Raw genomic sequence first — 20,615 nt, 5'->3', positions numbered from 1 at the left:
TCAGGGAATGCTAACTCAATACCAGTCAGCTGAGGGTCCCAGAGAAAGTCAGACTGTCATAGAGATGAAAGCTAGCTGGGACCTCAAAGGTGGCCAAGCCTGGGAAGTTCACTCAAGGGTTCTCTAACAAAGGGTTGATAGTTCATTTAGTCACTCAGCACACAGTCGTTATGCCAGGCATTGTTCCAGGCACTGGAGATACAGCAGGTAACAAAACTGATAAAAATGCCCACTTCCTGGAGCTCGTTCATCACTTGTTACAATCTAATGGCGAGATCTAAAGAAAGCTGTTCTTTGAAGTCTTCCATGTAGATCATGGGCCTCTGGGAGGTGAATCAGGATCTTCTAGGGACAGGAAAGTGGGAGGTACAGTAGGAGTTGTTTGAAAAAGAATAGTTATTCTGTAGCAGCTATAAAATTTGACATGGAAAAAGCTTGGAAATTGTCATTTCCACCCATACAACAAGGAAAAAAGTAAATGAACTTCAAATCAATGACTTTTCTTAGACTCATCAGAAAATAGAGGTCCCAAGGCAAACCACCACCACAAATCTGGAAACATTGGGTAATTTAGAAAATAAAGCCAAGATCAGTTTACCTGAAGCAGAAGCCACTGGAATCATGATCTGGTATGAACACTGAAATGCTATATTTGACTTCCTGCTGGAGGTGGGCTATAGATTAGCTTGAGAGTGAGAAACTCTTGAGGGCCCAGAATCAGCCACTGGGAGGGGCACACTTTCATGGGCTTTACCTCCAGGAATGCCACCAGATTCTCAAGATGAAGAATCAAGAAAAATCCCTGTATGCGTTGGACAGGGTTGGAAGGGAAAAGTAACCACTGGGAAAGATGACCAGAATGTTCTCCATAACAAAAGCCTGCCCTCCAAGTAAAACCACTTACCAGAGCCATAGTGACCTGGTGGGATGGTAATTACCCAACTATCTAGACTCCTTCTCACCTCAGGGGAGGAAGAAAAAAGAGGGGGTGGCCTATTTAATACTTCTGAGGGTCATAGCCCAGGGACTCAGGCCCACAAAAAGCCTGAGAATTAATCACAAGATTATAAAATGCTTTCCCTCCTCACACCTCACCAACACATCAGCTGGGCTCGAGTGTAACAGTGCATCGCAGCTGAAGGAACGGCAAACGGAGGCTCTATTTAGGAAGGAGTTCTTAGGGAAACCCAAAGACCATAGAGAAAGGAAAAAAAAAAAAAAAAAACAAGGAAGTCAGAAAAACTGAAGCCTCTGGCACTTACAGGTACCATCAATGTTAATCACAGCACGGCGCCCAGCCAGATTAACATAAAACCTCAAACCAAGAGCTACTCACTTCAGTTTCTGTTACCCAATACATTATGTATGGCTTCCAACCAACAATTACAAAACATACTAAACAGCAAGACAAAAAACACAGCCTGTGGGGAAAAACTAAGCACACATAAAGAGCTTGGAAGTCACCACTCCATCCTAAGAACAGGGACAAGCTGAACAGATTGGAAAATCAACCACCCTTCTGGGAGCCGTAAGAGAAGGGAGGACACAGGGCAAACCACTGCCTCCAGGATTGGAGACAGACAAGCAAGCACAAAGAGTCACAACTACAGCAGATTCTCACACATAGATGCCACCGTGGGAACCAGTCCCAGCAGAGGGAAACCTGCAATGTAGCTGATGAATTGCTGGAGGCTCGGTGTGGACGGCTCTAAGAGTTAAGAACTCCGGGGGGACCCAGTCATAGGGGAGCCCCACAATACTGTGTGATTTACCTCCAGGAGCCTGGCCAGGTTCCCACAGTAAGTATCAGCAGGAGGAGAGGAAAAGGAACCATTTTTGACTAGCGTGCTCTGTTCTTAACAAGGCCTGACGTCAAGGGAAACTAGTTCATCAGAGCCCAACGTAATGGAGTAAGATCAGAGCCTGACTGACCAAAAGAACGTCAATACCCAACTCCAGGCAGCTCTAGCCAAGCAGCAGAACCAGACTCAGACATGGCAGAGATTTTGGAATTGTAAGGTGGAGAATTTAAAATAACTATGATGAGGGTGTTACGGACTTTCTGACGATACCATGAGTTATCTCACAACAGCTGTGAGGTGGGGATTAGCATGGAGGAAGTTTATGGGGACCAGCACCTGTGAAGAGTCAGCAAGCAGGACTGAGCAGAGGGAGAAGCTGGACTATGATGGAGGCACAACAGAGCCTCAGTCAACTGCACACTCAGCCGAGGCTGGGGTGGGCGCTGGGGGCTGTGCTGAGTCGGGGCGAGAAGATCAGGCCTTTATACCCCCACAGTGACCAGCCATGGGTGACGGCTGCCCCCAGGAAGGGAGGGTACCTTAGGTGAGGACATCTCCAGGGCAGGCAGAGGAGGGGTGCTGCATGTCAGTCCTCGGGGCATGCAGGCTACACAGCAGAGCCCACGACAGGCCATCTCTAGATTTTCACGGTTACAAACAATGCTGTGAATGCGCTTTTGTCTGCAAGATAATGCATCTGCAGGATACAGCCCCCCGGGGGCTGACCTCCTGGGTCAGGGGTGAGCCCTCTGTTCCTCCCTAAGTCCTGTCACTGGGCATCGGCTGCCTGTGAAGGGTGGCGTTCCTCTCTCCACTCAGACTTCCTGGGCTCATGGACGGCAAGGCAAGCTCTGACCCTCCCCGGCGGGACACATGACTATGCCCCTACATCTTACCTGGACCAAAGAAAGGGACTCTGGGGTGGGGGGGGCACTGCATGGAGAATGATGAGGAGTTTAGGCCCATTTTATGATGAAATCCTGTCAGTTATGAATATGCTTTAACAAATATTACTGAGTCCGTGACTTGATGACTTTCAAAAGTCTTTATCCTTTTTTTTTTTATTTTCAAAAGTCTTTATCCTTTAAATCTGCTAACAAGGTAACCAGGGAGAATGAAATGCCTTGAAAGCAAATTTCTGGGCCTGTCAGTGGTTTGGGGGCCTCCGGGGTGGGCGGGTGCAGCTCACAGAACAAGCAGTCAGCTCCATCACACACGTACCATCTGGTGGTGATAGTGCTCACTTCAGAAGTAGTTGGAGCCATCTGGTATCAGGCACCCCCGCAGGCTGGGGTTGAGATGCTGGCTTAGCCCCTGCTTGCGGGTGGCCTGGCACATATCACTGACCACCTCTGGGCCTTACTTTCCTCTTAGAACAGGAATAAACAAGACCTCTTTGGAGGGTGGTGTGTGTGAACCATGATATCGGGGCTTGGTGCGTGGTATGTGCTCAGCAAAGGGTAACTGCTAACGTAGGATTGCCCCAGTCTGCACTGAAGGGAGGTGCTCCCACCAGGGCACAATATGCTCCTTACTGGTGGGGCCGGCTCTGCGTGAGTGCATGGTTGCGAAGGCAGGGCCATCCTGAACAGAGAGGGCAGGCTGGATTCACGTGCCCGCTGCGAGCAGGGGAAATAGGCCTGATGTCAGTCCCCTGCTGTCACCTCTGGCTATTGCCCTTTCTTTGAATCCCAGAGTACTGTGTTCAAGCCTTAGGGACTGATTCTCCAGGCAGCTCACAGTATAGGGCCAGGGCCCTGAGGCTAGACAGTACCTTTCTGCAAATGACAGAGGTACCCTTCTTCAGGCTGAGCCAGCCCCAGGCCCAGACCGCAGAGCCCGGCCTGAACGAAGCCCCCCGCGTCTCTTCTGCTAGGCAAACTGGCAGCCGGGCCCAAATGCCCAGCCCCACACAAGTGTTCTTACGGTGTGTGCCCCAAATTATAAGTTTGGGATCTTCTGTGAATCCCTTGGGATATTGGCAGAGACTGATATTCAAAATTGCAAATTTGGAGACAGGAGAAAGATGCCATGGACACGGGCCCAAGCTGTTCCCCATGGCCCTGCCCTCGGAGAGGCCAGAGCCCTTGCACAGTCCCTGGTTCTTTGCTCTCTCCCAAACCCTGCCCTGGACATAGGCCCAGGAGGGAGTGTGACGGGCCCTGGCCTTGAGGGTTCATATCCAGAGGGAAGATGACAGCCGTGGATATTTGTCTTACCCTCTCTGATTCTGACACCAACTGGGTACCCAACAATTCAATTCAATTCTGCACCAGCCGTTCAAAATTAGCACTGCCCCCTCAGGTTACAGTCTCAGTCCCACAAAACTGCCCCCACTTCAGACACTAGTTGCCATGCCCAGACACTTCTGTCCAACTTGACTACAAACTCAAGGATTCATGTGACCCCCGTCTCAGCTTTAATAATTGCTCAAATGGTTCACAGAACTCATGAAAACGCTTTGCTTACTGTTACTGATTCATGTTAAAGGGTACAACTCGGGGACAGTCAAATGGGAAGAGATGCATAGTCGAGGCATGGGGTGAAGGTAGCACCCCATAGCTCCCCGGGCATGCCACCATCCCAACACCTCCAAGCCGGAAGCTCTGTGAACTCTGTCATCTGGACGGGGTGGGGGGAGGGGGGTTGGGGAGATTTTATGACATAGGCATGATTGATCCAACCATTGGCTGTTGGTGATTGAAATCAACTTCGCGTCCCTCCCCCATCCCCAGAGGCAGGGGTGGGAGTGAGAGGGGGCACTGAGAGCTCCAGCCCGCTAATCATGTCTTGGTCTTCCTGGAGGCCAGCCCCCATCTTAAAGGTCTCTAGGGGCTTAACATAGACACAGGTGTGATCGAAAGGGGCTTGATATGAATAACTAAGATGTTCCCATTGCTCAGGAAATTCCTAGAGTTCTCAGAGTTCTGTGCCAGGAACCAGGGACAAAGACCAAATATAAATTTCCCATTACACACGCCCTCCGTGCGAGTGTCCTAGGGATGGGGACTGTGTTCTCCCAAGTTGGATCCTTCCACAGTTCTCGGCACTGGACCTTGCGTAGCATTGGTGGTTAACAAGTACACACGGAGAAGAAGGGGTTGAGTGTCTTCCACCTTCCCTGAAGCCCCAACGGTGTTGCCATGGGTTTGAAACGGGGCTTCAACTCTGAAGACAAAAACTTAACAAGTGTCGATGTAGCACTTCCCAGAAGCTACCATTTATTGAACACCTACTCAGTATTAAGCTTCATCTCTGTGTTCACGGGTCATCACCATGGCCCCGAGGGCTGGATATCATTAGTCCCAAGAAGGATCTGAGAGGCTACGGCTCAGGGGCTGTTAGGATTCAAACCCAGCCTGTTTCTCGTGAACCCCCTGTCGGGTGTCCTGGCTGAATCAGGGCATGAGAAATTCAAAGCCAAGGAGGTCTGGCTGGGCAAGTCCATGTTATAACTGGGTGCAATTTGGGGGGCGGGTGAGGTTAGCCATTGCAGGATAACAAACCATAAAACTCTGGCTTCAGAGCGTAAACGGTTATTGCTGCTGATGGGTCAAGCTCTCACGCAGCCTTCTGTGCTCTGCTGGCGTGTCCACGGTGGGGATGCTGGTGAGGATGGCCTCCCTCATTGTGTGATGGCTGATGGCTATCTGCTAGGGCAAAAACTGGGGTGATGGGGCCACGTGTCTCTCATGGATGCAGAGAGGGCTGAGGGATTTGAGAGATTTTTGCAATCACTCTACCACAGGAGGGACATGGCTGCTTTTAAGAATTGGATACTTGTTGGGACGCCTGGGTGGCTCAGTCGGTTAAGCGGCTGCCTTCGGCCCAGGTCATGATTCCAGGGTCCTGGGATCAAGTCCCACATCAGGCTCCTTGCTCAGCAGGGAACCTGCTTCTCCCTCTCTCTCCGTCTGCTTGTGCTCTATCAAATAAATAAAATCTTTAAAAAAAAAAAAAAAAGAATTGGATACTTGTTTTCCTGGATCTCTCTTGGGGCTAGATTTCCTAGAGGTGAGCTAAGCATTGGAGAAGCACTTTCTGTTCTAGGTGACATGTTGTGCATGTATAAACCCACTCCTTTGCTAGGACCCTGGGGTGGCTGAGTGTGGATGGGTATGGAGCAGAGCCTACCTCCTGGGAGCCTTGAGGCTGAGACACCAGCCTGAGCCAAGCCTGGGCCAGAAGACAAGCCCAGCAAAGCAGGTGTGTGAGTGTGCATACTGGGGGGAGGCCGCTCCTTTGCAAGAAAGGGCATTGTAAGGCCCATCTGGTCTAATTCCTGCTAGACTCAGCCATCTTTAAGCTGAAGGAGAGTTGGGAAAGCACTCCTGAGTGGAAATGCAAAATAACAGCGCTGGGAGGAACGACCCTTAACTTGGGCGTATTGCAAGTATCAAGTGCGTGATTTTGAAGCCATTCAATGCATTGCCACGTGCCCTGGTGTCAGTGTCACATTGTGATTCGGATGTAAATCCTAGGGACAGATGGATCTGGGCTTAAATCCCAGCCCCACCCTGACTCTCTGTACGACCTCCGTTAGGCCACCACAGCCCTCAGTGCCACGGGAGGTCACGATGGCAGCTAACTCAGAGTGATTTGAGCTAAAGTACTTCCACAGTTGTGTGTACTCATAAATGCAATTTGATCATAACATATTCCTCCCTGCTGTGAAGGTATGAGTCATGGGAGAGGAGCTCATTCGTGAGACTTCCTCTCTGACCTCTAACTTTCCCACAGCCCTGTTTTATCCCTGTTTTACATATGAGGGAGCTGAAACTCAGAGAACACAAGCCACAGGCCCAAGTTCTCGGAGCTACCTCGGAGCAGGTGGAGGATTTGAACTCAGGTCTCGTGAGACGTAAAGTCTAAGTAATCTCCTTGACTCCCCAGGCCTCCCTTGACTGACTCCTTCTAAAAGACCTCTGGTGACCAAATCCTAGAAGAGCATAATGGTCACAAGACATCATGTGTTTTGTGTAGATATTTTACCTACTCTTCACTCAACACGATGGCTTAGCTGTGGTTACCTGAGAATCACCCTTATTTTCAGGGAAGCGACAATTGTTAATAGGAGCAGGGCCTCCCATTAGGGTTCGAATGTGGTAGAATCCTTTCACCCTGACCACACTGCTCAACATACTTTTCTCTCAGTGACATGAGAACTTATCTTTCTCAGAGTTGGCTCAAAATGGCTATCTTTCTATTGGCCCAGTCATGTTCTCTCAGATCTGGAAGATACCATCGAAGTTATCCAGTCCACAGGAAAATGCTAGAAAATTACTGCATTTTCCAGTAAGAGGGAAAAGATCTGGACTGGATGGGACTCAGAACAGGTGCTTAACATCTATATTTTCCTGGGTTGTCTGAAGAGATGTGCATAGGCCCTTTTATTTAGTCCTCTCAACAGTGCTGGCCAGATGGTATTCTTGTCCCCATTTTAAAGAAGAGAGAACAAAGGCACAGAGAGATTAACTGATCTGTCCAGGGTTCAACCTCTTGTCAGTGGCCAACCTGGCGTTGGAAGTCAAGTGTGACTACAGAGGCTGATTCAAGAAAAGCAACTGAGAAATACACACACCTACCTCAATATTAGGGAATTGTATTTCACAAGGAGAAGAAAACACTCTAACCACTCATCATTTCAGGAAGTGGTATTCTGTGATTGATTTAACTTCCTCTTGAGAAATCTAAGAGCAAATGAGTCACAGTGACTCCAGGCCAGGTTCCTCTTTTCGGGATGTGCCCCAAACATTCTTGTTGTGGCAGTTTCTATGTCAACTTGTACCCCACCCACCCCCCCGCCCCAGAGATTGGACCTGGTTTTCTCTGAACCAGGAACTTGGTGATGAGTCCAGATTTCTTTAGCAGCAAGGTCACTCCTTTGCTCCGAAGGGTTTGAAGGGATAGAGGTGTCCCCTGACCTGGACAAGGGGCCCGCTGGGCTCTCCTCTGTTGTTCAGTCCATTTTAGTGTGTTTGGGGCAGAAGTGATACACCCTCTCTCCAAAACCATTCCCAACCTTCCACCAAGGCACCATCGCAAATTTGCCCTAGATGGCTCAGCCATTCATTCAGTGAATAGTTATTAAGGTCCCTGGAGACACAAAGCTGTACAAGGTTTCTGGAAGAAACCCTAGGAAATTTAAGACATACTCACAGAGCTAGGTCAAAACCGTGACTATGCAGCCTTCCTTCACATTGCTACACAGATGCAGATGCTAGGCTGCTTTGGCCAGCACTGGGTGACCAGTTGGGAGCAAGAGAGAGCAGTAGGCGCTCCTAGGGCCCTTGAGCTCAGAGGCAGCCAGGATGGTCTGTTGAAGTCTGGTTGAAAGCAGAAGGGGAAGGCAGAGCTCATAGAATGAGGACCAGACAGAACTAGGAAGTCCCCAGAGGTGGCCAGGCTGGGTCAGCAGGCTGCTGGTCCCTGATGGAGACGACAGAAGCACATTTTGCCTATAGTTACTTCTGGACCAGAGGCTTTTGCTCTTAGAAAGGGGGCTGAGAGGCCATGGACCAGAGTCAGTATTTTCTGAGAATAAACACTGAGCATGGGGAAGGGCAGGGAGATGTGCCACCCCTTGGTGATGAGGAGCCCACCCCCAAATCAGCACAGATCCCCACACTGGGCAGCAGCGGATAGTGACAGAGGAGTGGGACTCACAGACAGCAGGGCTAGAGTGTTTTCCAGGGCTGTCACAACGTGGTGACTTCATGACGGTGAGCACACCTGTGCGAGGGTGAGCCTGTGATATGTGTCATTCTATACATATACACATATGTGTGGATGGTGAAGCCAAGTTCAAGGGGACGTGTTCAGTTGTGTCTCAACCTAGGGTGATCATGTGCCTGGGACAGAATGTGTGTGTATGAGTGTGAGGGTGTGTATGTAAGACTGTGAGGGTGTGTGTGTGAGTGTGCGTGCACGTGTGTGCATTGTGTGCATGCACACATATGAGCGTGTGCACATGTGAGTGCATGTGTGAGGGTTAGCAGTTTCATATGTCTGCCTCCCCCTCTCACAAGATTATAGGCTCTTAAAAGCAGAAGTCCTGCTTGTCAGGTTACCTGTTTCATAACTGACATAAAGGAAGCTACATACCTATATTTTGTGGAGTGTCAAATATGTTCCAAGCATATGCTACCTGCTTCAAATCCTGGTCTCATTTCATCTCCATCACCACCCTGGGAGGTGACAATTGCTGCTCCCATTTTGCAGCTGAGGTGACTAAGCTACCAAGAAATGAAGTGGCTTGTTAGATCCACTCAGCCAGTGCATGGTGGGGCCAGATTTTGATCCCAAAGCCCAGGCTCTGTCCGTGATATCACACCGCCTCCCATAACCCGGCAAACAGAAATGAAGAACAATAAAAGCTAATCAGATGATAGAAGCTCATCGGAACGTTGGGTCTGCAGAGGGCTGTCCGGGGCTCTGAGCCCTCGGCACTGGTATTTGGTGTGTGCCAAACTGTAGCGGCTGCACGCCTGATCAGTGGCACAGCGAGTGTCCCCTCCAGCTCACTTCCTCTGAAGTCACCTCCCCCCTCCACTCCCTGTTGTATTTACATCAAGAGACTGCCTGCTGAGTTACACAGAGCTGTAAACAGAGAAGCCACATTTGGGAAGGCTTGAAATTATTGACCAAAACACAAGACTCACATGCCAAAGATGTCAAAGCAAACCGCAGACTAGTGAACAAACTCTTTTAATGTGCAGTGCAAATAAGTGTGTTACCTTCATCGGTAAGAACATAGATTTCATGGCGGCTGTTCCTGAGGATATGTCATATTGCGGGAATATCTGTTACCTCCTGGTATGAGAATTCAGCTCTTGGGGCCAAAATCTTGGGAAAGGATGAACCAGTAGTGGTTCTTCGCAGAGTTTACTGGGTTGTCAGTGCACAGCTGGTTCTTGCTCATCGTGTTGTATTCTTATACACACTCTTGTACATGTCCTTATATAGTGTTCAGCAGTTTGCAAAGAGCTTCCATGTACACAGCCTTCCTACCTTAGCATGGCCCATTTGGGATGGGCAGAAAGGAAATTATCATCTCTGTTTGATGGCACAGAAAAGTTAAGGGACTTGCTCAAAGTTACTCAGATCAAGGCTGGTGAAGCCAGGAGTCAGACTCAGGTCTCTTGCTCTTCATCCTCTCAGCTCCCCACTGTAAGAGCTGTTTTCAGCTGGCTGTAGCAATCATTTCCATTTTAGTTTAGTTGGAGCCTTAGTCATCCCTTGCCTAGATCATTCCAATCCTCCTGCTCAATCCTCAGCCTCCAATACTCCCAAAGAGCCACCTTGAACACCTTGCGAGCCATCTTGTTATGAGCCAGCCTCTTGGGTGGGAAGATAGATGAGCCCGGATGCTGTGAGTGGAGAGAAGGAGTGTTGCTTCCCTCACAGAGGTAAGGAACAAAGTGGGTAGGGTGCAGAGTAGGGAGCCACCCCTTTACCCGTAGACAAAGACATTTAGGAAACAACTTTCACACTGAAGTCAGCAACCATGACAAGCGCATCTCCCTGTGTTGTGGCCAAAATCACCACTGCACTGGGGCTTGATGTCCAGCCCACATGTTTGGGCTATTCTGGGTGCCTTGCAATTCCATATAAATTTTAGAATCAGCTTGTCGATCTCTGCAAAGAAGTCTTCTGGGATTCTGTTCAATCTGTAGATCATTTTGGGGGGTATTGCCATCTTAATGTTAAATCTTTCGATCATTGAACATAGAATGTTTTTCCATTTATTTAGATCTTTTCAGCTAAATTCCTTTCAACAGTGTTTTCTAGTTTTCTGAGAAGAAGTTTTGCACTTGTCTTATTAAATTTATCCCTGTATATTTTATTCTACTTGATGCTGTTGTGAATGGAATCTTTTTTTTTTTCTGAGTTCATTCTCCGATTATTCACAGCAAGTGTGTAAAAATACAATTGATTTTTGTATATTGATCTTGTTACCCTTCAATCTTGCTAGTCTCATCTACTAATTCTAATAGTTTTTTAGTAGATTCCTTAAAATTTTCTATGTACAAGATCATGTCATCTGTGAACAGAGATAGTTTTACTTCTTACCTAATCTGGATACTTTTATTTCTTTTTCTTCCCTAACCGCCTTGGCTAGAACCTCCAGTACAATGTGGACTAGAAGTGGTGAGAGCAGATATCCTTTTAAATCTATTGACACTTGTTAGGTGGTCTAGCATTTGGTCTGTTCTGGAATGTGTTCCATGTGCATTTGAGAAGAATATGTATTCTGCTGTTCTTGGGCAAAGTATTCTATAAATGTCTGTTAGGTCTAGGTGGTTTGTAGTGTTGTTCAAGTCCTCTATTTCCTCATTGATGTTCTATCCATTATTGCAAGTGGGATATTAAGGTTTCCAATTACTATTGTTGCACTATTTATCTCTTGAGTCTATTTTTGCTTCATGGACTTTGGTGCTCTATTGTTAGGTGAATATATGTTTATAATCATTACATATTCTTGATGTACTGACTCTTTTATTAATACATATTGTCCTTCTTTCTCCCTTGTAATAATTGTTATCTTAAAGTATATTTTGTCTGAATTTAGTACTCCACCCCAACTCTTCTTTGGTTACTGTTGGTGCGGGTTTCTTTTTCAATCCTTTCACTTTCAACCCATTTGTGTCTTTGAATATAAAGTACAGTAGTCCCTCCTTACCCATGGTTTCAACTTCCCCAGTGTCAGTTACCTGTGGTCGAACATGGTCTGGAAGTAGATAATCCTCCTTCTGATGTGTCATCAGAAGGACAATACTAGCCTAACCCTATTCACATTGCCTATGTCATTCACCTCATTTCATCTCATTACATAAGTATTTTATCATCTCGTATCATCACAAGAAGAAGGGTGAATACAGTATAATAGGATATTTTGAGAGAGACCACATTCATATAACTTTCCTTACAGTATATTGTTATAATTGTTCTCTCTGTTTATGAATTGTTGTTACTCTCCTACTGTGCCTAATTTATAAGTTAAGTTTTATCATAGGTATACAGGTATAGGAAAAAAACATAATATATATAGGGTTTGGTACTATCTGTGGTTCAGGCATCCACTAGGGGTCTTGGAGCATATCCCCCATGGATTAAAGGGGGCTACTGTAAGTCTCCTTAGACAGCATATTGTTGGTATCTTTTTAATCCATTCTTCCACTTCAGCCTTTTAATTGGAGAGCTTAACCCATTTATATTTAGTGTAATTACTGATAAGGAAGGATTTACTTTTGCTACTTTGCTACTTTTTTTCTGTGCCACATATCATTTTTTGTTCCTCAGATCTTTAATTACTGACTTCTTTTGTGTTAAGTAGATACTTTCTGACATACTCTTTTAATTCCCTTGTTGTTCCTTCTTTTAGTATATATTTTTGGGTTATTTTCTTAGCAGTTGCCTTGGGGATTACATCTTAATTTATAGCAATCTACTTTGGATTAATACCAACTATACAAAACCTTTTTTTAGGTATCTCTATCCCCACACACATATTTATGTGTGTGTTACATCTTCATACACTGTGTGCTTTATACATTGGGTACTCATCATCATAAATTTGCCATTATTGTCTTATACAGTTATCTTTTAAATCAGATAAGAAAAAAAGAGAAGTTACAAAGAAAAATACATTAATCCTCTCTTAAATATTTACCTGTATAGTTTATTGCTGTTCTTTATTTCTTCACGTGGATTTGAGTTACTGTCTAGTGTCCTTTCATTTCAGCCTGAAGGACTCCCTTTAACATTTCTTGGTGGGCAGGTCTGCTTGCAATTAGCTCTCCTAAGTTTTGTTTATTTGGTAATGTGTTAATCGTGCCTTCATTTTGGAAGAATAATTTCATCAGATATTGAATTATTGGTTGACAGGATACTTTTTTTCAGCACCAAAGGCTAAATATGTCACTGCAGGTTAAAGGAAGGTAGTGTGTGTGTACCAGATACTCAACAAAGGGCAGAGGTGCCCACCCAGACAGGAGTTGAATTTTGAACAGATGAGGATGAAAGAGTCTGGAAGGAAAGAAGTGTCTGTCAGAGTGGGAAGACCCCATCCAGCTGCCCCTTCTGGGAGAGCTGAAATGACTGTCAGTCATAACCCACGAGAGCCTCCCCTGGGAAACAGGACAACAGGCTGCAGAAGACTGCAGCCATGGTTAGGAAGTATAGTCTGTGGTTTCTAGTCTGAGACAAGCGATGATTAGCTTGGTGGCATAATTGGGGAAATAAGGAAGGAAATACCATCTGTGAGAGGATAGACACATGGGAGATGCACCATCTGTGCTGAGTCAGGAGGATCAGGAAGTGAGAGAGAAGAGGAATATGGAAACACGGGCTGAGAAGCATGATAGGGGCACCAGCTAGAAATCTGTGAGCTGCAAGTCACTGGAAGGCAACCCAAACCAGCTGAAGCCAGAAAGGAGAATTTATCAGAGTTATATTGAAGATTTACAAAATCTTTTGAGAGCTAAAGAACTAGGCTTGTAGAATGGACAAGAATGGTGGTGGCTCCAGAGGGCCTAGAAGCAAGAAGCACAAGGATTCTTTTCTCACGGGACAGCATGGCCGAGACACCCCTGCCAGATACCTCCCCCGTACTGGAAGCCACCACTCTCACAGCAGGACATTATCACTGCTGCCAGTGCTGGGAATTAAATTCTAACCATCTCTCAGACTTTCTGTGATGCTCAAGATTGGATTAAAAACCAGGCAGGAGCATCTGGTGGGCTGAACCTCTGTCACCTGGCCACACCTGACTGCCTGCAGGACACAGCAGATCTATTCCTTAAGGTTTCCAAAGAGGGAGGTGACAGGAGATTGCCCCATAATAGGAAAGGGCTAGATATTGTGCAGCCCCCAAAGAAGTTCCATTCCACCATAACAAATGAAGGAAAGAAAAGGTGTGATTTTGAGAGCAAGGGACTCTTGAGTGGTTTTGCCAACTTGGAGAGAAGAGCCAGTGAAGGAGGGAGGGATTAAAGATGCAAAAGAAGGGGAAATGTCTAGAAGGAGCAGAGGGAGGTTATGTGCCAGGGGGCGGGTCAGTCTGCCCAGAGGAGAGGAGCAAGGGGCAGGGCACGTTGTGCAGGGGAGGAATCCTGACCTTGGTGAGAGGTGTGAGTTGAGAGAGAAGGCATCTGGGAAACTTCCATTCTTTCCATCTGTCCCAAACCCGGTCTTTCCACAACAAGCAGGTGTTTTCACGAGGGAGAAGACTTGTTTTTCAATAAGGCAAAACTGACCAAAGTGGTGAGTCATCACTTTCTAAAATCTGACTCTTTTGGAGAGTGGAAAACATTTCAGACCTGCTTCCTCGCTGAATCCAAGTGAGAGGACAGGTTTTGCCATTTGAGCTTGGGCAGGCAGTAGCCCCACCACTGGGTCTCCTACCCCTGCTTCAGGGGAAGGGTGACAGCTCCTTGGAACCTCAGTACATTGTATTTCCAAGACTCAGAAACCCACTAGTGAGGTCACATTTCCCTCTTTCCTCAGCCTCTGCCAAAAGCAGGAGCTCAGCAGGGGATCTTGCCTGGCCCAGGGTGTCAGGCCTGTGGGCTGGGTTCCTTCCTGCCCTCCCCTAGTGCCCTGGGGAACCCCACAGACTCACAGCAAGGCCGTCCCACTGTCAGTTTCACCCACTCTCTAATAGAAGCTTTCCCTTCTAAGAAACCCACAGTGAGACTTTGCAGCTCAATAAAACCTTTATCTGAAAGCTGCCCAATTAAATGGAGAGCTCAGACACTTGGCCAAGTAAAGATTCTTAAGTGAGTAGTATTTGTCTGAACCCAACACTTACAGAGACTTAAAAATGAGGCCTTTGAGCTCCATAGAACCCCTGTGCGGTAGCTGCTCAGAGCCCCCTTTGAGAAAGGACTCCCTGCCCAGCTGTAGGGAGTGGGATCGTGTGACAGCCACTGGCTGTTAGCTCTTTTAGGGTCAGCTTCAGCTTTCAAGCCAACTCCATGCTCTTCTTGAGAAGGCCCCCATCCAATGACTGCAAAAGGCAGCGGTACACAGCCTCCACCCAAAGCCAGACCCCCTAATGGGCCCTATGCTTTAGAGCTCCCCAGAGTGCTGGCAGAGATACCATCTGGTCTGCTTGGTGATCCGACACTCCCCCTCCCACCCCACTCCTGAACAGGTGTTAATTCCCAATAAAACTCTCATCTCAGCATCTGCCCTAGAGAACCCAGCCAGTACACCACTCACTCATCCATCGCACACAGCAAGCCCCCCACCCCGGACATCAGCTGCCTGGACGTTAGCCTGTCCAAAGTTGAAGGCGATGTGTGACCAGCGCGACAGTGGAGGTTGGAACAGAAGGCCGTGTTGTCTGAACCTGCTCGGTATCCTAGGCCACCCCTGTCCCGATATCAGGGCTGCAGAACTCTAGAAACAATGCCTGAGGCTGCAAGTCACAACCGAGGGGCTTTCCAAGCAAAGCCTCCCTGTTCTGGGCTCCACTCTCTTGCTTTGGCCTGCTGTGTCTGGTGGTTTTGCAATGCCCGATCCTGGATTCTGCATCGTTGTCCTTCTGACTCTCTGGCCCGGAGCCTAGGACACCAAAGACGCCGAAAAGTAGGAATCCAGGGCTCTAGACCCGTTCTGGAGGCCTGGGCTATGTATGGGAGGCTGTCACAAACACTGAAGTGTGTGCACGAGACTGAAATGAGAAGCCAAGCTAGGCATCCGAAGGAGGCATTGGGCCAACGGCAAAGACAGATATTAGGCCTAAGGCCACAGGACTGTGGCACGGTGGGCAGGAAGAGAGGCCCTCCTGTCTGGGATGGAGCAGCTTACAGCACCCAAGTGCCCGCAGGCAAAACCAAGGACATGCTCAGAGTACCAGCAAAACAAGGCCACCAAAGTGGCAGAAAAGTTCACCTTTGATGAATCACACACAATCGTGCAATTAAAAAGTCTAGAAAGAACACTTTAAATTCAGCATATTCTTAAGTTCTGTTTATAGTTTATATTTAAATTATGGGTTATAATATTTAAATTATGGGTTAATTTTTAAATTATGGGTTGAGTATGGGTAATAATTATGGGTAATTTAAATTTTATATATTTAAATTATGGGTCAGGTCTTCATCAGCCCTGGCAAGAGGCCTTTTAGAAGGTTCCTGTGACCTCAGGCGTGGGAGATCGTAAAGGTGCTGGACTCTAACCGTGGACACCAAGCAGGGAGGGGACACTGAAAAAGGGTCCAAAAGGAGGCATCGAAGTCTGGTAGGCAAAGAAGGGCAGGCAGAGGGTGTGTGTGGTGGAAAGGTCAGCTGGAGTCATGAAGAGGACCAAGTAGGTGATGGCTCTCCCTCTCATAGCCATCTGAGTTGTTTCCAGGTTGACAGTGGGGCTTGGCCTCACTCAGTCATTCAGGGGCTCAGACTGCAGGGCCTCTGCCTCTTCCTCCTTCCAGGTGGCCCCAGAAAAGGGAGACAAGCCTGGAGGAGTGTTGGAGGGAAGAATCCTATGGGCCAGGCCTAGAAGCAGTTGCATCATGTCTGCTCAGAAACAATGGCCAGGACACAGTCACATGGAACTGCAAGGAGCCTGGGAAATGTAGGGCATCTGGGCAAGCCCAGGAGGGAGGGGAGAACAGGTCTGGTGCAGAGCTAGCCTCCTCTGCACGCAGCAAGGAGTCAACAGTGGTGGGGCACACAGGGTCGACAGGGTAGGGAATGGCCAGAGGTGGACTGGCAAACACCTCACAACTGGCTCTCTGGAAGGAAAAAAAATTTAAGTCTGGATTGATAGCGTGTGCTAATTTTCTTGATGTAAATACTCCCACCACCATCCATTTCAAACTACCAGCACGATCACTGAACTAGGCGCTGTCAAGAGATGTGAGGTTACAGCCCAATAAACAGATGAATTAGGGGTTTTGAGAGAAATGGAACCAACAGGAGAGAGCTAAATATCTCTCAAGAGTATAATAAGAATATATACATATTTATGCATACATACATACTGTATGTTATTGAGGCTGAAAAGTCCCAAGATCTACAGTTGGCAAGCTGGACACTAAGGAGGGTCGATGTAGTTCTAGTTCAAAGGCCAGCAGTCTTAAGACCCAGGAAGAGCCAATTTTCAGTTCTAGTCCAAAGTCAGGAAAAAAAACCAATGTCCCAGCTCAAGGCAGTCAGGCAGGACAGTTCCCTTCTATGCATGGGAAGGTGAGGCTTTTTGTTCTTCTCAGGTCCCCAACTGATTGGGTGCGGCCCACTCACATCTGGAAGGACAACATGCTTTATTCAGTCTACTGATTCAAATGCCAATTTCATCCAGAAACACCTTCACACACACACACACCGAGAATAATGCTTGACCAAAGGTCTGGCTGGGCGCCCCGTGACCCAGTCAAGATGACATACAAAATCAACTCTCACAGTAGTGTTTTCACCATGCAGATACATTAAGTGCAAATAACCTTAAGAATGTAGATAATACTAAAATGTAGTAAAATAATTAGGAAGTGATGTGTGTTGGGTATGTATGTTTAATTTGATTTATTTCACTGTAAGTTTATAAAATGTAATCTCCAATGATGCCTGTGTTAAAATTGCAAAATTCCTGAAAACCTAGCAATCAGCTCTCACTGGCATTTGTTCTGGCCAGCTGTTCCAGCACGCCACTGGGATGCACAGGAGCGACATGCGAGAGAGCTGGAGCCTCAGCCTCCTGGCAACAGGGACAGAGAGCAGTCGAAGCAGGAAGTCAGGGGACACTGGTGCTGGTGAGCACTGCACACAGGCATCTCAGACCCAGGGTAGCAGTGTTTTCTCCCTCTGCCTCCAGAAGAGCACACTCTGTCCTCTCTGAGGTTCTAGAATAGGGGAGCAAGTTTCTGCTATCTAGATGACATCTTGGCAAAAAACAGAGAAAGGCTCACCCTCCTGGCAGCAGACCCCTCCAACAGAACTAGAACACACAGCTTTTCCAGCAGAGCCCAAACCCAGCCCTACTCCCCTGTCTACTGGACACCTTTGTACAGTGAACAGGCTATACAACCGTACCTGTAGCTCCGTGTGGAATGGAGCAGTCTCCCACTGAGACTTGGGAGAGGGGCCCCTTTCTGCTTTCTGACTGGGAGACTGATTGACAAAATGTGTCCCTTTCTGAGAAGAAGACTCCCTTGGGGTGACAGCAGGTAGAGACTACCTCTGGTGTCCCCAGGCTCAACGATATGCAATTATCTTCTTTTTTTTTTAATTTTATTTTATTATGTTATGTGAGTCACCATACATTACATCATTAGTTTTTGATGAGTGTTCCATGATTCATTGTTTGCGTATAACATCCAGTGCTCCATGCAATACGTGCCCTCCTTAGTACTCATCATGGGGCTAACCCACCCTCTCTTCCCCCTCCCCTCTAAAACCCTCAGTTTGTTTCTCGGAGTCCATAGTCTCTCATGGTTCATCTCCCCCTCTGATTTCCCCCCTTCATTTCTCCCTTCCTTTCCTAATGTCCTCCATGCTAATCCTTATGTTTCACAAATAAGGGAAACCATATAATAATTGACTTTCTCTGCTTGACTTATTTCACTTAGCATAATCTCCTCCAGTCCCATCCATGTTGATGTAAAAGTTGGGTATTCATCCTTTCTGATGGCTGAGTAATATTCCATTGCATATATGGACCACATCTTCTTTATCCATTCATCTGTTGAAGGGCATCTCGGCTCTTTCCACAGTTTGGCTATTGTGGACATTGCTGCTTTGAACACTGGGGTGCATATGGCCCTTCTTTTCACTACATCTGTGTCTTTGGGGTAAATACCCAGGAGTGCAATTGCTGGGTCATAGGGTAGCTCTATTTTTAATTTTTTGAGGAACCTCCACAGTTTTCCATAGTGGCTGTACCAATTTGCATTCCCACCAACAGTGTAAGAGGGTTCCCCTTTCTCCACATCCTCGCCAACATTTGTTGTTTCTTGCCTTGTCAATTTTATGCAATTATCTTCTAAAGTAGTGGTTCTCACCCCTGGCCACATGCTGGATCACGGGAGGAGCTTTTACAACTCCCAGTGACCAGGGCACATGCCAGACTAAACAGGACCCAGTGGCAGACGGGACACAGAAATGAGTTTTCAAAGCTCCCCAATGTGCAGCCAAGGTTGAGAGCCACTGACCTGAAGCCGTGCCAGAGCTGGTCAGTGATGTTGGTGGGTGACCACCTGACTGAGAGGTGTGCCTTCCAGCAGCTGCCTTTGGAGAGTTCTGCCCTCCCGACCCTCCTACTCACCCTTCAGTGCTTGGCCAAGTCTGGCCCACAGCAGCCTCAGAAAATGTCAGGCAGGAAACTGGGGGAGACCCAGGACCACTGGTTGGCAGGGGCAGGGCCGTGGGGAGAGGGCCGCCTCTCTGCTTCTGCTTCTGCTTCTGCAGGAGGCCTGTATCTTCCCTTTGTAAACTTCAGGAAGGAGGGGGCGCTAATGTCCCTTCCAGCTGGACCCCATGGGTGCAGAGTCCAGACTAGCTCTTGCCCTGTTCCCAGCTTTACTTCTGGGTTTGAGCCCAGAGCCTCCGTGGTTTTGTCCGAGTCCAACACTGATCCCGGGAAAAGCAGGCGGGTGAGCGCAGCGACTTAATGTCATTGGGGGAAACAGCTGCACAGGAAAATCAACCGGGGGTGGTTTCTTAACCAAAACAAGTGTGAGTGGACCCAAACTAAGTCTTCAGGGCATTTTCCTGCCTCTGGCTTGGAGGACGTGGTCCAGGCTGCATTACTCACAGGGCTTCAGGATTGCTCAAGACATTGTCACTGGCCACGGGACCTCACCCTGTGACCCTGATGTCAACATGAGACTTTCCAGATCTGTATCCTCCCCACTCCTCCCGGGTAGCCTGTGTCCCAGCCTGACCCGGCCTCTACCTGGCCAGAAAGGAAAAGAAGGGCAATTCGGTCATTCATTAGTGTTTCTTGGATCTGTCCCTCAAGCCAGTATTCCTCCCAGGGCTCGTGGCCTGAGTCCAGCCCTGAGGCTCAGGACTGGGAGTGCAGGAGGGGTGTTGGGCAGTCTGTGAGACCCAGCTAAGAGCCCTGGGGAAGTGCTTAATGGCTCCTTCTGGTGGTAGAATCAGGAGAGGTTCGCAGGGACTTGCTAAGAATAATCAGGCTTGCGGACACCTGGGTGGCTCAGTCGGTTAAGCGACTGCCTTCGGCTCAGGTCATGATCCCAGGGTCCTGGGATCGAGTCCCGCATCGGGCTCCCCCTGCTCTGCGGGGAGCCTGCTTCTCCCTCTGCCTCTGCCTGCCACTCACCCTGCCTGTGCTCTCTCTCTCTGTCAAATAAATAAATAAAATCTTTAAAAAAAAAAAAAAAGAATAATCAGGCTTGCGTAACTGAAACTGTGGGAAAGGACACTCCCGAGAGAGGGAACCATGGGTGCAAAGGCACGGGGGCACACAGGGGCTGCACGTGCACGTGGCCGTGTGTAGCAGCAGCAGGAGATAGGTCACGGATAAAGGCGTGGACCGTACCATGAAAGGCCTTGAATATTATCTCAAAATACTGATTCCTCTCTTCTGAGGAGTGGCTGAGGGCCAGAACAAGTGACTGGATGCTGAGCAAGGCAGCTTTGTCTCCATGAACTCTGCTTTCTCCCTGCCCCCTGGCCGTTGGACCCCCACATCCTGGTGAGTCCTTGACCTCTCCAATTCTCGCCTCCTCTCTGTAGGCCAGACCCTGCCCTCTCTAGCACGGATTGCTGCAGGGGCTAGACCCCTAGCCTCCAGAACTTCTGGATATCCAGCCACCAGAGTTGATTGCACATTAATACTTCATTCGGG

General features: G+C 47.9%; 1 protein-coding gene across 12 annotated transcripts in view; it reads left to right on the top strand.

The window, feature by feature from the left end:
* Nucleotides 1-20,615, top strand: part of ARHGAP22 (Rho GTPase activating protein 22) — a 169,452-nt gene that overhangs the window by 7,122 nt on the left and 141,715 nt on the right. Inside the window, exon 1 of one of the 12 annotated variants that reach the window (XM_045878279.3) lies at nt 20,316-20,462. The exons of the other annotated variants lie outside the window; for them this stretch is intronic. The gene's annotated coding sequence lies outside the window, so the exon portion shown is untranslated. Of the gene's footprint in view, nt 1-20,315; nt 20,463-20,615 lie in introns of those variants that run through there. 12 annotated transcript variants of the gene reach the window in all.

Source organism: Mirounga angustirostris, unplaced genomic scaffold (assembly GCF_029215605.1).
Source record: "Mirounga angustirostris isolate CCGP_5_RB_7025 unplaced genomic scaffold, mMirAng1.0.hap1 SCAF_6, whole genome shotgun sequence".
In the NCBI taxonomy this organism is placed as follows: domain Eukaryota; kingdom Metazoa; phylum Chordata; class Mammalia; order Carnivora; family Phocidae; genus Mirounga; species Mirounga angustirostris.
This window is presented reverse-complemented; position numbering and strand designations above follow the sequence as displayed.